The 20,097-nt window shown below is 37.4% G+C and overlaps 1 pseudogene; it reads left to right on the plus strand.

Moving 5' to 3' along the window:
- The window catches only part of LOC118665694, a 90,153-nt pseudogene that overhangs the window by 63,296 nt on the left and 6,760 nt on the right, over positions 1-20,097 (plus strand).

Genomic DNA, 20,097 nt, shown 5'->3' on the forward strand with positions numbered 1-20,097 from the left:
GTGATAGATTAAGGAGGAGGGATAAAGCAAAGCAGGGAAACCCCTGGGATTGGATAAAAAGCAAAATGATGGACACATACTTAGGTGGGTGCAGTATCAATTAACATGATAATGAAGGAATTTGTGGTATCTTTCCTGGTGCTCAGCATATTCGGTTGTGCCCCAGGGGCTCCAGATAAAAGGGAAGTTACAAGTTACCCAGACGTTTCAAGGGTATGTTATCATATATGCAAAAAAGACAGATAGGCTCAGTAAAGGTAAAGGTTGACTTTGTCAGTGAAGATACTGGCCTAGGACGTAACTGCCCACCATAGCTGCTTTTAAAGTTTAATTTCAGACCATCCTTTGTGGTTACTTTAGGTCTCTGAGTTTGCAAGACTGCCATGCAGGCCTCCCCTGAGCCTGTCAGGTCAGCATGTTGCCCCTTTCGTCCACAGATATGAGACTCAAGATGCATCAGTTGAGGCTTATGTGCCATTCTGGTTGAAGGAGAGGGGGGCTCGGGGCCTGGGATTCCCAAGGGAAAATTGGTAATTTACAGGTAGGAGAAAGAGCAAATATATGGTAAAGGAATCCTTACTGGGTGATCAGAAACAATGGGACACAGAGGGGAACAGTCTTTGCTAGATTTCTTCCTGTCCATCACATACGTGCTAAGGTTCCCTTCCTGAAGCAGGTATTTTTTATCTGAATTCTTTTAGCCAACAAAAGAAGGTTCAGAGATTCTTTCTGGGTTTTCCGTTTCTTAATAACCAACTCAGAATCAATATCCCAAAAGGCGGGTTTTTGGGTGGCAGTGTATTCTGGACCGTCTGAAAACTATCACCTAGATGGGAAAAGTGCTTAACTCTTCTTATTGTTTCTGAATGAGGACCTGAAAAGCCAAGCTCTGTCCATGCTCTGCTGCCTACAGCCTGGATGGACTTAACAGTTACTAAACCTTTTCAAACCAGTGTGTTCTCCTCTGCACAATGCAGAGTATTTTGCCTTTCAGAGTTTTGGTGAGTATAAAAGAAATAATGAATGAAGATTTTGGATAAGAAATTCCAAGTGCTCATCAGTGTAAATTATTTTTCATAGGTGTACCCCATGAATAAATCACATACAACTATTCAAATATATGCCTAAATGTTATTCAAATGTTGCCACAGCCACAAGGTAAATAAATAATTTCTGAATTTTTTTTTACTTGAAGTTTTGCTAGGCAACAGAGGAGAGAAACAGATTCAGATATATTACTACTATATTTGTAAAGGTATTTACACCTTTAAAATTAAATTGAAATATGTACAAATGGAAACATTATGAGATTTATTTGTATCAACTGGGTAATCCACCACAGGTGGACAGAAAGATCACTCATGAACTACAGGTCTGTGTCTTTCAAATGAAGAAGTAACATCTTGATTGCATCCCCTTCCTCACACCACTTATCTTTTTCATCACTGGCCATATTCTCCTAAATATATCTTAACTATGCCCATTTCTCTTCATCCCTTTGAACACTGCTACTGGCCCTATTCTAGTTCAGTACAACAGCAAAGAAACTGTACAGATACCTAGTTACTTCAAGATAAGAAAATTTATATCCCCAAACTTTTCTAGTCTGTCCTCCATCTACTCTAAAATTATGTATAAAGTATCTCTTGTTTCCACAAAGCTATACTATTTTTACTCAGAGTTGTTTAGAATGATTCAACTTCAGATAATAATTTCAATTCTCTATCCAGGCATAAACCCATGTAAAGTTGTGTTTCAAGATTATGTGAACATAGAGTTATGGAAGGACCAGCAGAGTATTCATCTTTATTTGCAAAGAGTAATACTAGCACCATAACATTGCATATCATTCTCAGGCTTGATTTTATCTTTTATAACCTCAGTTAAACTATCAAAGTTAAATATTGAAGAAAAATATTTGGTTCTTTTACAGATTATGTTAGTCACTTTCCACTTCCATATTCTATATTTCAACAATACAAATAATTTTTCAGTTTTTAAAATGTGCTATATTCAACCTCACTGTAAAACTTTTTACAAATGCTAATGTCTTTACCTGGACACTCTTTACCCAGAGACCCTCCTCAATCAGTTAACTTTAGTTTATGCATCGTTAGGGTTTTTCCTCAAAGACACTCCTCTGGGAAGCCTCACCTGACTGTTCTTAAACGCATGTGTCCCTGATATAAGCTCACACCTGATATAATTATCTTGCACCCCCAATAGAGCTGTGTCAGAGCCGTGGTAATGAAGATTAATGTCTTTTTTCATTGGACTGTAAGCTTCATGAAGGCAGGAACTGTGTCATGCTGGCTCACCTTTTTATCCCAAGCGCTTACTAGTAATACCATATCTGGGATATATCAACAGCTTATAGCAGCGTTTTTCAACTGGTGTGCCACAAGACTTTTTAAAACATACAACACCTGACTAGTTAGTAAGGGCACTAACCTCTTTCCCCTTAGATTGTCAAATCTTAAAAAAAAATGACAATAACCAACATAGCAAAAGCCATCTGATATTTATGAATCAAAATTATACCTTTTTGGGGGGGTCAGATCAGCAAAATATATTTTTGATGTGCCACAGAATTTTAGTAATTAGTTTGTGTGCCATGAGATGAAAAAGGTTGAAGAGAAGCATCGATCAGACTGACAAACCTCAGAGGGAAGGTAGGGGAGGGTGGGGGTAAGGGGGAGAGATCAAGCAAAGGACTTCTATGCACACATATAAGCCTAACCTAAGCAATGGACACAGACAACTGGGGGGTGAGGGCATGAGTGGGGGGTTGGGGGGGTAATGGGGGATAAGGACACATATGTAATACCTTAATCAATAAAGAAATTTTAAAAAAATAAAAAGGTTGAAAATCACTGGCTTATAGTATTTGTTGAATGAACTGAGACTCCAGAACTCAACATCTTTCCCATCTTCTTGAGCCTTTGTCTATCTCTATCCTATTACATTTATATGTCTACTCAAAATAGATTTTACTCTTTTATTATTCATTAAAGATATGATAGGTTTTAGGCTTGGTTACAAGCAATACACAACAATTCTCATTATAATAAATGTGTTAACTCAGAATCCTTAAAAGCCCCGTATCTAGTCGTAAAGGCTTCCCACCCAGGGAAGTGCCCAAATTCGTATCATAGAACTGGTCTCATGAAAACATCACAGCTACCGCCCACGGATGCAGACACCCTAGGTCAGTGGTCGGCAAACTGCGGCTCGCGAGCCACATGCGGCTCTTTGGCCCCTTGAGTGTGGCCACGAAGTTTCAACTGCACTGTTCGTGCATGCCCGCATGTGGTATTTTGTGGAAGAGCTACACTCAAGGGGCCGCAGTTTGCCGACCACGGCCCTAGGTAATTCCATGACCCCAACAATGCTAGCCATTGGGTGTTCCCACTACACCCCATTACTGGTGTCTGTTGCTTCTAGAAAGAGAACGCAGCTGCCTCGCCTCACCAGAGTGCATTCTGAGCGTTTCCCCATGACTGAGCATGTGTGGCTGCTTGTCAGAGCTGGGTTAAGGGCCAGGCCTAGATGAATGAGAGGCTGGGAAGGGGGTTTCTTTAGAGGGAAGTACATGCAATCTCATGAGGTTAAAGATGCTGTAAACACTGAATGTGGTGTTGGGGCAGAAAGGGGTCATGCCTACTATCTCTCACCCAATCACTTCATAAGTAGGATAAATAAACAAGGAAAAAACTATCTTATTGTTCTGTGGTATCTCTCAAAACACCCAGAACAAAGTACTGCACACAGTAGAATATAAATGATTAGCATTGTAATACAGTTACAAACTTTTAGGAAAAAATAGCAACTCGCATTGAACATTGCCACTGAGAGGGGCTTCAAAAATCCCATTTCAAAGCAGAGTCCAAATTTTACCACAATCTCTGGGACTTTATTTATGCCACACTGTCAGCAATAGTACAAGAATCTAGCTGCTTAACTGTACTGCAAACGTGGGAAGCAGAGTCTCCTTTCAGCAGCCAGTAAGTGCAGACTGCTTAGAAACACGGAATAATGGAGCTATTAAGCGACTCCATAAAGAATATTGTAAACTTATACAGTACTAGGAAGAAGGCGTCCTGTAGCACGCAGAAGCCAGCCCTGGATAAGAGATTCTCAGACAGCTGGTCACCCACATCGCTCAGCGGAACGCCTGGTATACAGAAGTTATAAAATTGGGCTCATTTATATTTGAAAGCAAGCATCCTGCCAATGAAGTGATGACAGAAATGGAAAACAGATTGTATAGAGGAACATGGTCTTTGAGTAATAAAGCAGTTGTTTGATCTCTTTCTACGAGAGCAATTCTGTGAATTAGAGCAGTAATTTTCAGCCGGTGTGCCACGGTGTGCTGCAAGAATCTTTAAAACGTGCAATACCTGGCTATTTAGTGAGGGGCACTCACCTCTTGTCCCTTAGATTGTCAAATAAAAAAAATGACAATAAGCCAACAAAACAATAGCCATCTGATGTGAATGAGTCAAAATTGCACCTATTTTTCTGCCAGGTTGGTAAAAAATATATTTTTATGTGTCGCAGAATTTTAGTGATTCATTTACGTGTGCCATGAGATGAAAAACGGTTGAAAATCGCTGAATAAGAGGATACTTAGTAGATTTTTAAACTTCATTTCACAAAGCCAGGATTAATAAAGATGCATGGCATGGTATTATTTATGTGAACAAGAGAGAAAGCTTTTCTTTTCTGCCAGAAATATTGAAGAGCTCATATTTGAATGAGCTTCACGCAGTGGGCCGTGACCAGGCCAGACAGAGAACAATTATATTACTAGCTTGCTTTTTCCCTCTAAGCTTGGATATAAAATTTAATCTATGCAGAAACAATTTTTAAAAAAAAACATAAGAGAGATTATCATGGTTTTTCTTTTTACACACATCTGGTCAATAAAATCTTAATATCTGGTGTCTAGTAGTCAGTCAGAAAAAATAAAGAAAGAAAAGTTTTTAAAAGAAAGAACTTTATTCAAAGGTTATACTGTGGTGATGGAATTTTACACACAGCTTTCATAAATTAAAAGATCTGAATACTGTTATGCCTTTAAGATAGTTTTCAGTCCTTCCTTGTATATCTTTTATGGAAATGATTACAAGCCATGCAAAAAGATAATTTCCAAAATATTTATTTAAATATCTGCAATAGGAAAACCCAGTGTCTTTTAGTACTGTTTTCTTCAATCCCAACCAAAATACTAAATTAGAAAAAAAATGGGCATAAATTAAACAAATAATTTGTGTGACTTCCCATAGCTTTCACATGCCTTATCCTAAAACAATTCCTTTTTTAAAAGATAGTAATAAATACATTAAGATTATGCCATTTATTAAGAATATTTTTATTGATTTCAGAAAGGAAGGGAGAGGGAGAGATAGAAACATCAATGATGAAAATCATTGATCGGCTGCCTCCTGCACATCCCCTACTGGTGATCAAGCCCACAACCTGGGCATGTCCTTGACTGGTATCCAACCCGGGACCCTTCAGTCCCCAGGCTGATGCTCTATTCACTGGGCAAAACTAGCTAGGGCAAGATGATGCCATTTTTACAAAAAAAATAATCATATTGAATATTCCTTTATGCCCAACATAGCTGAGACTTCTAGCAGCCCCTCCAATCCACTCTTTAAGGCTTCTCTTTCCATAGGCATCAATGTTTAGGTAGACACATAGCCATTCATCATAAAAGATGCATTTCTCAGGCTCCCTACAAGCACAGTGTGACCACATGACTAAGAATCAAATCTCTGAACAGAGAAGTAGAGGGTTTCAGAGCAGCTTCAGTGCACATTACGGAATGTCCGCCAGTGCATGCCCTTTTGACCCTTTATTGACTTAATTCCTTTCTCATCCTACTGCTTAGAATAAGTCACCATTTTAAACTATGGGGATGAGGCCATTCTCTAGAGATGGCAAAGTGGCAATCTGGAAGGAATCTCATTCCTTGTACTACCTGCTCTAAACTTTTATAGGAGAGAAGTATCAAAATACTTATAGAGTGACCACAAATCCTTTTTGGAACAGACAGAAGCATAAGTCAATAAATTAAAAATAAAATCAAAACTTTGGTATTCAAATGCCCATAAGTCTGATAATCAATTATAGCCCACATATCTCATAGATTATTTATTGTTTTTGAACTTTTATTGCTATTTAGTAAATGTCTGTTACTTGAAATTTGAGGATCTGTACACATAAATCCTAAAAGCCAAATGGGAAATGAGACATTTCCTTAATAGTTCTGAATTCACTTACATGGTACACTTTTAAACTAGTATTTTGCTTTTTATTTGTTGTTGTTGCATCTCTGTTTTTGTTATTGAGGTAAAATTTGCATGCCATAAAATGAAATACTAAACTTTTAAAAGTATACAATTCAGTATAATTAAGTATATTCATAATGTTCAACTTTAACTTCTATCCATTTCCCCAAGATATTTCACCTTCCAAAATAACCTCAAAAGAATTAAGCACTCACCCTTATTCCCTCCCCCACCTGCCCCTGACAACCACTGATCCGCTTTCTGTTTTGATGGACTTATCTATTCTGGATTACTATGTTTTCTTGGATAACTGGCCCCTTTATCATTATGTACAACCCCTCTTTATCCCTAATTACCCTTGTTATGAAGTATGCCTTCTTAATTTCTGAAATTAATAGAGCTACTCCAACTTTCTTTTAACTAATTTTAGCATGGTATATGTTTTTTCAGCTCTGTAGTTTTTCTTTCTTTTTTTAAAATATCGTTTTTTATTTAATTTATCATTTTTAAAAATCAGGAACAGTATAGATGATTTAGCAAGTAGTAGTTACAGTCTACTAGACACGCACTACAGGCACAGTGAATATACTTCAGAGTTTACTTTGACAACTCTGGCAATTCTTTCACCCTGCATTCTCTTTATGGTATATTTAATTAAATCCTTTCATGCTCTCAAATCCAAAATCATTAATATGACATGTTTTCATGTCCACTTGGACATTGTCCTCCCTAATTTTATGACTGCCTTCTGAGATTAATTCAATTCAATTTCAACAATTTTCTTAAATGTCTACATATGCACTGGGTGCTGGACAGATACTAGTATGGCATATCATCTTCCAGTTAATAGCAAAAAATGCCTTGAGTATACACATTATTGTTTTGCTTGCATTAACTCATTTAATTTTAACAATTACCTCCATTTAACAGATAAAAGAAATTAAGCACTAATAAAAAGATAAAAAATTAGCTGAAGTTGCATAGCTGGGTGAATCTTAAATCCAGGCTGACTGATTCTTGACCGCCATGCTTTCTGCCCTCCTTTAAGAGAATTAGATCTATACATACCAAAAAAAAAACAAACAAACAAAAAAAAAAAAACTATGCAGTTAGGGTATTTACCAAAAAACCAATAAAGGAAAGTGCATGAGAGCATCTCTGTGATTCATTTTCTGTAAGAAAACTAAGAAGAGCTTTACAAAACAGTTAGCCTTTCGGCTGAATATTAAAAGGCTGAGATTATCAGCAGACTTGAGAGCAAAAGACATTTCAAGCCAAAGGCTCATCTTGAGGTGATCGCCACACCCTGCATTGGGGGTTTTTATACTCCAGAGTGCACAAGAATCACATTTGAGACGCTTCACAGCCATGCAGATTCCTGACATGCACTCAGACATGTTCAAAGATTCTAAAGATCCACATTTTAATAAGTCTTCCAAATTATTTAAATGCAGGTAATTTTCAACTTATAGAAATTTAGCATCTGTCTTCACACTTCCATCTTTCTGCAGGCTCAAACCTTTCACCACCAATCTTGCCCCAAACAGGAAATTCTAAAACTAATTCCAACCACCAGCAGGCAGACTCTAAGGAACACCAATTCAATATTAGATTTAGCATCCATCACCCTCACTTCTGGTCTAGTCCTAATCTTGCATTTGAAGGCAAATAACTAGAGTATTCCACTCTTCCTTTTTTTTCTCCTCATAATCACTTCATATTAGTCTTTTTACTGTTATTAAACACTGAAAAGACTCACCTGCTCCAAAGTCTATATATGAAGTGAATTGGAATCCTTGCTTCCATCACATACTTAGAACAACATCTCCAAAACTAGGGCTCTGAATACTATATGCTGTCCAAGGCCTTACCTATCGACTATAGTTCTGACCCTAATTCTTAGCTAAGAGGATTTGGAATCCAGGTCTCCTTACTGTATTTCCAAGTGTCACCTGCTCCCAGATTGCCAAGCTATGCTCCACCTGTCAACCAAGATACCATTATTCATTCATTCTATACATAGCTATATCATACATCTGGCCCGGTTTCTCATTATCTCCCTTAACCATGGAGAAATTTGGTGTGTTGCTAAGGAAAAAATATTGTTTCTTTGCATTTTCTATAAATTTAAGAATGTAGTACACAAAAGATAAAGGTAGCTCTAGACAGTCACAAACCAAGGATTACAGAGAGCTTTTAGAACTTACAGTAAATCAGGCAATATTTGCTGTCAATAAGAAAAACCATTTTTAATACATGTATAATATAAAATTCTAATCTTCCACTATCTCTTTTAGTTATTGAACTGGCTCTTTTAAAACATGCTATTTAGAAACTAGACCACGAACTTATACCATACACAAAAATAAACTCAAAATGGATAAAGGACTTAAATATAAGACGGGAAACCATAAAAATACTAGATGAATCCACAAGCAGCAAAATCTCAGACATATGCCAGAGCAATTTCTTCACTGATACTGCTCCTAGGGCATTGGAAACTAAAGAGAAAATAAACAAATGGGACTACATCAAAATACAAAGCTTCTGCACAACAAAAGAAATCATCAACAAAACAACAAGAAAGCCCACTGCATGGGAGAACATATTTGCCAGTGTCATCTCCAATAAGGGTTTAATCTCCAATATTTACAGGGAATTCATATAACTTAACAAAAGGAAGATAAACAATCCAATCAAAAAATGGGCAACGGACCTAAATAGATACTTTTTGAAAGAAGACAGAAGGAAGGCCAAGAGACATATGAAAACATGCTCAAAGTCACTAAATGTCCGAGAGATGCAAATCAAAATGACAATGCGGTATCATCTCACACCTGTCAGAATGGCTATCATCAACAAATCAACAAATGACAAGTGTTGGCAAGGATGCGGAGAAAAAAGTACCCTCTTGCACTGCTGGTGGGAATGCAGACTGGTTCAGCCACTGTTGAGAACAGTATGGCGTTTCCTCAAAAAACTAAACATGGAACTCCCATTTGACCCCGTGATCCCACTTCTAGGAATATATCCCAAGAAACTAGAAACACCAATCAGAGAGGATATATGCAGCCCTATGTTCATAGCAGCACAATTCACCATAACTAAGATTTGGAAACAGCCTAAGTGCCCATCAGCAGATGAGTGGATTAAAAAAGTGTGGTACATGTACACAATGGAATACTACACTGCTATAAAAAAGAAGGAATTCTTACCATTTGCAATAGCATGGATGGAACTGGAGAGCACTATGCTAAGTGAAATAAGCCAGTCAGAGACAGATAAATATCACATGATCTCATTTGTGGAATATAATGAACAACATAAACTGATGAACAAAATCAGATCCAGAGACAGAGAAGCATGGATCAGACTGTCAAATCTCAGAGGGAAGGTAGGGGAGGGTGAGGGGTAAGGGGAGAGATCAAGCAAAGGACTTGTATGCATGCATATAAGCCTAACCAATGGACACAGACAACAGGGGGTGAGGACATGAGTGGGGGGGCAGAGGGGTTGGGGGGGTAATGGGGGAATAAGGAGACATATGTAATACCTTAATCAATAAAGAAATTTCAAAAATAAAATAAAACATGCTACTTAGCCCTAGCCAGTTTGGCACAGTGTATAGAGCATCTGCCTGCGGACTGAAGGGTCCCAGTTTCGATTCCAGCCAAGGGCACATGCCTAGGTTGTAACCTCAATCCCCAGTAGGAGGTAGCCAATTGTGCAGGAGGTAGCCAATCAATAAAAATATATTTAAAAAATAAAACATGTTATTTATACTTAATATTCTGTGAGATAAATTAGAGCAGCTTAGGCCTGCTCCCCGATGGCAAGTGGACATCCCCCGAGGGCTCCCAGGCTGCCAGAGTGATGTCTGACTGCCAGCTTAGGCCCAATCCCCTGGGGAGAGGGCCTAAGCCAGCAGGTGGACATCCCCTGAAGGGTCCCAGACTGCGAGAGGGCACAGCCAGGCTGAGGGACACCACCACCCCCCCCCCCCCGAGTGCACAAATTTTTGTGCACTGAGCCTGTAGTTCTTCAATAAATCTCCACCTTTGCTATACCACTTTTTGTCCGTGGATTCATTCTTTGATTCTGGTGGACAAAGAATCCGGGTTCTAGTCCAAAAATTCTATTTCAGAAGAATGAGAATGTAAATATAAATTCAAAGGAAAATACCCATTACCTCACTATCTCATCACAGCCAATGTTAGTATTTTGAGGCATATTTTGTGATATGTTTGCTGAATTTGAATGTCAATCAGGAAAATTCTTGGACATATACTCAGAAGCAAAACATGATCCAAATGTATAATTTTTTTTCAAGTGGAGGGGAGAGGATTCTTCCAAGGCTAATAGGAAACTATGCCTAGAGACTTTTAGTATCTATTTATTCACTCAATCTATAACAGTTGCATGTATTTTGTTCAAGCACACTATGGATCATATTTAATTTCCTTCTTTGGGAAGTAATAAAATTTAACAGATGTTTACAATTTAAAAGTCAGAGGAAATGAAATAACAATGAACTCAGTAATCAGCTCAGAGTATGAAAGAAGTGATTATTATAGAAGCAAAGGTATCAACAAAATACCCAAGGCCTTGACTATGAAAGAATACACTTTAGTTTAATAAACAAATCACAAAGGAGGGTTGAAAAAGTGTAGAAGCCTTTTCTATCATGCCTGGAAGAATGACAATGCACAGACCATATTCACTAATCATTAATGGTATTTGACTAATCCTACAGCATCCAAACAAGACAATTTAATGCTTCATAATCAACCCAAGGATTCAACTGTGAGTCCTGGAAAAATAAACGTAGCTATTTGTGCTTTATTGGTCATTCATATTTTAAGTAAATAAATTAAAACAACAAGCTTTGGCAGGCTCTTATCCTGCCTGAAGATAAAACATAAAGAATTTGGCAAAACAAAGAGCACTCAACCTACAGTTGGCTAACAAATTACAGAATTTGCATTTTAACAAGCTATCTTATGGTTTATAGATACACTGAAGTTTGAGAAATACTGTTTTAAGGGCTGGTGAAGCAACAAAATAGGGGTACCTTCCTCCTGGGCCTTTCCCCCCAATCAGAGCTGCCCTGCAAGAATCGTGACATATGTGAAGCTGGCTGACCTTCCGCACCTTACACTGGTAGGCCTCTCCTCCAGAGACTTTTACCATATCATTCTTCAACATCTCTCCTAAGGCAAAGAAAACATAAAGCCACCGGATCTGAGCGGAGATTTCATTTAATTGAAGTAACAACATTCATGTTTACCTATAGTTTCCACCCTGTAAATATTTGGCAAGCACAGACATTCATCCCTCAATCCAGCAAATGTTTATTGAAAACTGGCTTCACGTCAGACATAAATATTTTCCTATATAATAAAAGCCTAGGTGGCATCACGCCCTCGCATAACGCCCTTGAGTGACGTCGTCACAAGATGGCCACCACAAGATGGCTGGCAGGGGAGGGCAGTTGTGGGCGATCAGGTCTGCAGGGGAGGGCAGTTGGGGGCAATCGGGCTAGCAGGGGAGCAATTAAGCACCAATCAGGCTGGCAGGGGAGTGGTTAGGGGGTAATCAGGCTGGCAGGCAGGCGAGTGGTTAGGAGCCAGCAGTCCCAGATTGTGAGAAGGATGTAAACCAGCAGTCAGACATCCCCTGAGGGGTCCCAGATTGGAGAGGGTGCAGGCCAGGCTGAGGGACATTCTCCTCCCCCCGTGCATGAATTTTGTGCACCAGGCCTCTAGTATGAAACAGAATTAAAGCTGTTGTTTGTATAAACTGATGAGAGAAAGTCTTTATTTTGATCAACTAGCATATTCAGAAATCAAGTCTGAAAATATCTAAGTTATCCAAATAATTGTATGACTTATCCTGCCAAGATATAATAAGACTACACCAAGAAAATAAAGGAAATAGCTTGTTTCCTTGCAGTCACTATTATATTTTACATGGCATTGAAAATATAAATTATGTAATTTTTTGAAAAATGTTTTGTTCTGAAATCTGACAATGTTAACAGCAAGTATTTCTATACAAGGCAATTTCCTGACAAGTTGAAGTCCTTGTAAAATCATAAATTAACTAGGTACTTTCATATATTACATTAGAAAATAATACTTGTCATTATATTTTATAATATATATGTCAGGTACATTTTTATATTTGTACTCAGGAAGTTCTTAGCAATGAATGCATTTAATGAATCTAAAATACCAAACCCTGCTGAGAAAACACAACAATCTAGAAAGTGATACAGAAAGTACAGATTTTTCCATGTAGGTCTCATTCCTTTTCTAAAACTAAATGTAAATGCTTGTTAAAGGCTGTCATTCTTTTAGATCGTCAGGCTTTATTTTTTGCTTTTTTTGTGGTACAATGTGAATAATCTTCAAAAAGCACTCTATTCACTCCCACAATGGAATTCACCCCTGCAGAACACTGCCTCTGTGTTTTATAAATGGAAACAATGGACTTGGGGTTGACAGTTTTTTCAATCTCTCCTGCTGATAGGAATGATTTCAGGCTAAGACAGTAAAAGAGGATACCATCAATTTTTTAAATGAAGTTTGCAAAGGAAGAAAGAAACATAAATAAATATCTTTAAAATACAGATTAAAAAGTATATTCAGACATAACAGATGCCAGAGGTTTCAGAGGTGCATATAAAGAGGCCCCAAGCTAGCAGAATTAGAGTAATAGGCTGAGATAAGGTGTGAACAATACCACACAAAAAAGTCCTGCCCTAAAACTTCTTCTGCTGGCTATTATTCTGCTCCTCTCTACCGGATCCCTTTTAAGCCTAAACCTGGAATGAGATTCTCTTTTTTATATGCAGATATATATATATATATCTTTGCTGTGTGCTTTTTATAAATAATATATATATAATAAATAATATATATATCTTTGCTGTGTGCTTTTTATAAATAATATATATATATATATATATATATACCTTTTGGTAATATGTAAAAATTATTTGGGAAGGATAGGCATACAGTGCACCTTCATTTATCAACATTCATTAACTAATTTGAGTGAATTCTTCATCTCCTTAAAACTTTTGAAATAAAAAATCATAAACAATGAAAACAAATGTTGAAAATATGAGGTACCAATTCTCTATAATCTCTTTCGAAGGAGAGAAACAGAGGAATACTTCCTGACTCATCCATGAGGCCACTATTATACTAATACCAAAACCAGAAGAGGACATTACAAGAAAAGAAAACTACAGACCAATATCTCTCATAGACATAGATTTTAAAAAATCCTCAACAAAATATTATCAAACCAAATTCAACAATACACTAAAAAGATCATATACCATGATCAAGTGGATTTATCCCAGGTAGGTAAGGCTGGTTCATCAATTAGTTATCAATTAATTATAATCCATAACACCAACAGACTAAAAATAGAAAAATCATAGAGGCCCGATGCACGAAATTTGTGCAAGGGTCTTGGCCCCTGCCGCTGTGGCTTCACCGGGAAGGACGTCGGGTCTAATTAGCATATTATGCTTTTATTACTACAGATCAGTAGATGCAGGAAAAAGCATTTGATAAAATAAAAACCAATTCATGATTTAAAAAAAAAACTCTTAGTAAATTAAAAATAGATGCAAACTCGCTCAAACTTTATAAAAATTATTTATAAAAAGCACACAGCAAATATCATATTTGATGGTGAGAAACTTTTCCACTAAGCTTTCTCACTAAGATCAGGTGTAAGACAAGTATGTCCTCTCTGACAAATTCTTAGCTTTTGCTAATGCAATAAAGCAGACAAAAATAAAAGGTGTACATATAAGAAAGGACACAATAAAACTGTCTTTGTTCACAGATAACATGGTCATGTATTTAGAAAAGCTAAAAGAACCAACAAAAAAAAACTTGGAACTAACATTATAATAAGTTTACAAGATTAATATATAAAAGTCAATCACTTTGCTATATATCAGCAATAAACAAATGGAATTTGAAATTAAAAACACATTTATATTGGCACCAAAAAGGTAAATACTTAGAAATAAGTCTAACAAAATGTGTAAAAGTTCTATAGGAGGAAAACTGAAAAACTGATTAACAAAATCAAAGAACTAAATAAATGGAGAAATATTTCATGTTCATAGACAGGAAGGCTCAGTGTTGTTAGGATACCAGTTCTTCCCAACTTGACCTATAGCAGTGGTTCTCAACCTTCCTAATGCCATGACCCTTTAATACAGTTCCTCATGTTGTGGTGACCCCCAACCATAAAATTATTTTCGTTGCTACTTCATAACTGTAATTTTGCTACTGTTATGAATTGTAATGTAAATATCTGATACACAGGATGTATTTAGGTGACCCCTGTGAAAGGGTCGTTCGACCCCCAAAGGGGTCGCAACCCACAGGTTGAGAACCACTGACCTATAGAATGAATGCAATCCCAATCAAAATTCCAGGAAGCATATTAGCAAACTAATTTTAAAGTTTATATGGCAGGAGAAAGGCTCAAAATAGCCAACACAATAATGAAGAAGAATAAAGTTGGAGGACTGACACTACTTGACTTCAAGAGTTACTATAAAGCTACAGTAATCAAGGCAGTGTGGTATTGGCAAAAGACTAGACAAATAGCCCAGAAATAGAGAGGGAACACAATAGAGGGCCCAGAGATAGACCCACATAGAGTTAACTAACCTTTAATAAAGGAGTAAATGCTATGCAGTGGAGCAAAAATAGCCTTTTCAACACAACTGGACATCTATATGGAAAAAAAATTTGAAACAAGACACAGACTTTATTCCCTTCACAAAATTAAGTCAAGATGGACCATAGACTTAAATCTTACCTAATAATAGACAAACATGCAAATTGACTGTACTTTTGCTATGCCTTAAGCCACACACACCAGGCAATCAGAGCGACTATATGCAAATTAACCCAACCAAGATGGCGGCCGGCAGCCATGGAGCTGGAGTGAGCAGGAGGCTTGCTTGCCCCTGCTATGGAAAAAGCCAAGCTTCGCAGCAGCTGCTGCCTCCTCTCAAGGCAACAAATTTTCAATTATAGAAGGTAAATAAACCCAGATACCTGCTTCCAGTCGCCATGGCCACAGAGCTGGAGCAAATAAAAAAAAAAACAAAAAAAGGAAAGGCTGGGAGCTTCCGTCACCAGGAGGCTTGGTAAGTCTGAAAATAGCCATCAGCCCCTCACCCAGGCTGTCCAGGCACCCCAGTGGGGTCACCCACCCTGAAGGGGGGTTGGGCAGCCTGCAAACAGCCATCAGCCCCTCACCCAGGCTGGCCAGGCACCCCAGCAGGACCCCAACCCTGATCCAGGACACCCTTCAGGGCAAATCAGTCAGCCCCCACCCGTGCACCAGGCCTCTATTCTATATAATAAAAGGGTAATATGCAAATTGACCCTAACAGCAGAACGACTGGGAATGACTGGTCACTATGACACACACTGACCACCACGGGGCAGACGCTCAATGCCGGAGCTTCCCCCTGGTGGTCATTGCACTCCCACAGGGGGAGCTCTGCTCAGCACAAGCCAGGCTGATGGCTGCCAGTACAGCGGTGGTGGTGGGAACTTCTCCCGCTTCCTCAGCAGCACTAAGGATGTCCAACTGCAGCTTAGGTCTGCTCCCCGCTGGCAAGTGGACATCCCCCGAAGGTTGCCAGAGGGATGTCTGACTGCCAGCTTGGGCCCTATCCCCCAGGGAGCAGGCCTAAGCCAGCAGGTGGACATCCTCCGAGGGGTCCCAGGCTGCAAGAGGCATGGGCCGGGCTGAGGGGCCTCTAGTGTAAAATAAAAAACTATAAAACTCTTAGAAAATAAGATAGAAGAAAATTTAGATGAACTTGTGTATGGCAATGACCTTTGAGGTATAATACTAAAAGCTCAATTCATGAAAGAAATAATTAAGCTGGACTTCATTAAAATAAAAAAAAATCTGGTCTGTGATTAACAATGCCAAGAGAATGAGAAGACAGAGTATGAGGAAAATATTTACAAAAGACACAGCTGATGGACTGTGATACAAAAAAAATAAATAAATAAACCTGATTAAAAACTGGATCACCAATCTTAACAGACACTTCACCAAAGAAGATATGCAGATGGCAAATAGTGTTAGACTCTGGACTTTGGGTGATTATTATATGTCAATGTAGGTTTTTCCATTGAAAAAATAAAGAAGAGAAGAGAAAATACGAGGTATCAAGCCAGGAAAATATACTCAGCATGGGCATGAATCTATAGGAGCTAAGCAAAGCTGTTGAGGACAGGACATTGTGGACATCAATCATTCACAGGGTCACTAAGAGTTGGAGCTAACTCAATGGCACGTAACACACACAGAATCTTCCTAGTGTTCTGGAAAAAGGGAGAAATAGGTTGGTATCAGATTTAAATAAGAAGGTAGAATGAAGAGCAATTACTCTTGCAGTGAAAATTTCAACTACTTCATAATTTGTTATTGTCATTCATGCTCCATGTCATAGAACAGAAGACCCTATGTTTTTTCAGCCATGACCTCTTTGGAGTTTTGGAACATGTATGTGATGAAATATGTTTTCCTATATTAATTGATGTATTTTTTAGTCCTGGTTATTCATTTTACCCCATGTTCTTTCCTCTCACTCAAGCAAAATTCCTATTATTTCAATACAAGAATTTCATCATAGAAAATAATTTTAAAAAGAATTGAATCATAAGTTTGGTGTTTTGAAATAACTTTCTGACACTCATGGTAGAAAAATATAGTTTTGACAGCAAAGGCTTCTTGAGTTTCAAAAACTGAAACTTTGGATCTCCAAAAGTGTGATGGATTCACTTATAACATTTAAAAAAAAAACAAAAACAAATTTTGGGGAAAAAATAGAGATCGTTAATACACCCCACCCCAAACTACATAAAGAATCTTGGGACAGAAGGAATAAGGAAATCGTTCAACCTTAACTTTTTTGTTCCTTACAAGATAGAAATCTCCGGATGGCTTGAGATTTCAATGAGCTAGAAATTTAATAGAATTAGAAATTAGCTAGAATTTCTGGAGATGGAAAGTACAATAGCTGAAAGAAAATAACTAAAAATACAATTTTAAAAATCAATAGAGTAATTAAAATGATACTTTGTGAATATTCATAGCATTCCTACTCATGAGAACCATAATGTGGAAATAATCCAAAGTCCTATTAATTTATGAATGGATAAATAAAAAGTCATATAGCCACATATAGGATTATTATTCCACATTAAAATGAATAAAATGCCAATACCTGCTATAACACAGATGAACCTCAAAAATATAAGTGATAGAAGCCACACACCAAAAGACTGCATGTTATATGATTCTATTTATGTGACATATTCTGAAAAGATAAATTTAAACAAACAATTTATTTATTTTGGGGAGGCAAAAATTTTTATTTTTCAATTATAGTTGACATACAATATTATATTAATTTCAGGAGTACAGCACAGTGATTCAGCATTTATATAACTTATGAGGTGATCATCCAGATTAGTACCTGCCTGGCAGCATACGTAAGTTTACGATATTATTGACTATATCCCTAGGTTGTACTGTACATCCCAGGACTATTTTGTGACTACAATTAGTACTTCTTTTTTTATTATTATTATTGCTTAAAGTATTACAAAGAGTATTACATATGTCTCCTTTTTTTCCCCGCCCTTGACAATCCCCTGGCCTCCCCTACCCCCCAGTGTCTTATGTCCATTGGTTATGCTTATATGCATGCATACAAGTCCTTCGGTTGATCTCTTACTCCCCCCTCCTCCTGCCCCCCAACCCTCCCCGGCCTTCCCGCTGTAGTTTGACAGTTTGTTCGAGGCAGCTCTGCCTCTGTATCTATTTTTAAACAAACAATATTTAAAAAAAAAAAAAAGAATTTAAAGAAGCAAAAAAGCAGATTTGTGGTTGCCTATAACTAAAGGGGTTGGAATTAGGCTTAATAAGAAATGAGATTGAGGGAAATTGGGGAAGTAATGGAAACGCTCTTAAAAAATGGGTTGTGATTTGTGGAATATAATGAACATAATAAACTGAAGAACCAAAATAGATACAGAGACAAAGAAACATCAAACAGACTGTCAAACTTCAGCGGGAAGGCAGGGAAGTCGGGGGCGGTAAGAGATCAACAAAGGGCTTGTATGCATGCATATAAGCATAACCAATGGACACAGACAGTAGGGGGGTGAGTGCATGTGCGGGTGGGGGGGTAGGAAGGCCAGGGGGAGGTCAATGGGGGGGAAAAGGAGACATATGTACTACTATTTATAATACTTTAAACAATAAAAAAATGGATTATGGTATGTACACAACTCTATAAATTTACAAGAAATTATCAAAATACACATTCTTTTTCTTGCACTAAACCAGTGATGGTGAACCTTTTGAGCTCGGCGTGTCAGCATTTTGAAAAACCCTAACTTAACTCTGGTGCCATGTCACATATAGAAATTTTTTGACATTTGCAACCATAGTAAAACAAAGACATATTTTTGATATTTATTTTATATATTTAAATGCCATTTTACAAAGAAAAATCAACCCAAAAAATGAGTTCGCATGTCACCTCTGACACACGTGTCATAGGTTCGCCATCACTGCACTAAACCCTAATCTCCAGTGAGCCTTTGCACCAAGCACTGCCTATCATTGTACTGCTTATCTAGAGAACTTCTTTTCCACCCTAGGCAAAAGGCAATTCCAAATTATTAGCAAGTCAAAAAAAAAAAATGGTTTTCGTGGGACAGACATCGCACTTTGATATACAGTAGAGGACATTCTTAAATGAGTCTCTTGATTCTACTGTAAGTTTGTGGTGCCTTGATTCCTGTTAAATTCCAATAGTTTCATCTTTTTTTTTTTTCACACTTGCTTTTTCTACTACTGTTGCAGATGTCAACACAATAAAAAAGGCAAAAAAAAAAATGTCCTATTATGAGAATTGTTTTGACCTAACATACCTTCCAAAAGGGGCTCTGGGTTCTACAGAACACACTTTGAGGCCACTTTACTAGAAGGAGAAGGATAATAAAGGAGGTCTTTTAATGCACGCCTTCAACCAAATAGATAAACTGGATTTTGCAAAAGAAAAATCATGGTGACATGATCTGGTAAGAAAAATAAATCATGACCACATTTTCAGAACCAAGATTGGTGATTATCTGAGTAAAGATTTATTTTGTGTAATTTCTGAGAGCCAAGAAGTAGTCTGGATACCATATGTTAGAATTTCCAAGACACTAAGCAAGTTTATAATAAACAATGCAGAACATTTAGGATCTATATAATTTTTTAAAAAAGATACCTATATGCCACAAACACAAAGAACATCTTTTTTTAAAAAAGACCAAACAATTTCTTGTTCTGAATGGTCCTCAGCAAATTATATCTACTATTTTTCTTCATTTAGCAAAAACTAAAGGCACTACAGAAACACAAAGTGAAAACTAGGAAAAAATAGAAATAAAAGCAATGCAAATAGTGCAGAAAATGAAGAATACTATCAACTTTTTCTGGAAGATTCTATGTTTTGTATGACATTTGCTGGTAGACATTAAGACTGCCATCCATCTCAGTATTTACCCAATAAATTTGGAAATCAAATTTTCTGCCTGGCATAAATGTAGTCAGCAAATATTAATTGAGTACTGATTATGCTAGGGCCAGACACAATAATAAAATGTAGAGTCTAGCTGTCAGGAACAAGCCTTCATATATGACACAATATTATTATAAAATGGTCCTG

This window comes from Myotis myotis, unplaced genomic scaffold (assembly GCF_014108235.1).
Source record: "Myotis myotis isolate mMyoMyo1 unplaced genomic scaffold, mMyoMyo1.p scaffold_m19_p_1, whole genome shotgun sequence".
In the NCBI taxonomy this organism is placed as follows: domain Eukaryota; kingdom Metazoa; phylum Chordata; class Mammalia; order Chiroptera; family Vespertilionidae; genus Myotis; species Myotis myotis.